This window comes from Quercus suber, unplaced genomic scaffold, assembly GCF_002906115.3.
Source record: "Quercus suber isolate HL8 unplaced genomic scaffold, Cork oak 2.0 scaffold_539, whole genome shotgun sequence".
NCBI lineage: Eukaryota > Viridiplantae > Streptophyta > Magnoliopsida > Fagales > Fagaceae > Quercus > Quercus suber.
The window spans coordinates 193,099-193,550 of NW_027069987.1; positions in this window are offsets into that span (position 1 = coordinate 193,099).

The following is a 452-nucleotide window of genomic DNA, read 5'->3' on the forward strand; positions in this document are numbered from 1 at the left end:
TTCTCCTAGATGGAGGGGATTTTAAAAAAAAAAAAAAATTGTTTGATACAAATTTGTTCTAAAACTAGAACTGAAAGTGGAAAATGGCATTTATAGTTTATATGGCTCATCCCATGGAAATAAAATTCTTACTATATATTGACTTTTGATATTTCTTTAAAGTCAGTCCTTTTGTTTCTTAAAAGTATTTAACATGATTATATTTCATTTCAAACAAATAGAACATGTAGAAAACTTGAGTCTATTCCATTTGCAACAGATATGAGAAATGTCCGTTTCTCTTTTTTCTGATTAAAATGAAATTCCTTCACACACATAAGTGGGTTAAGTCAACAGCCCAGTAAGTTGTTACCAATAAAAAAAAAAAAAAAAAAGTCAACAGCCCAGCAAGTTTATTGCTGTGAAAGTAGTAGCAAAATTTTATATTAGAAAGGAAAAATAAAAAATAAAAT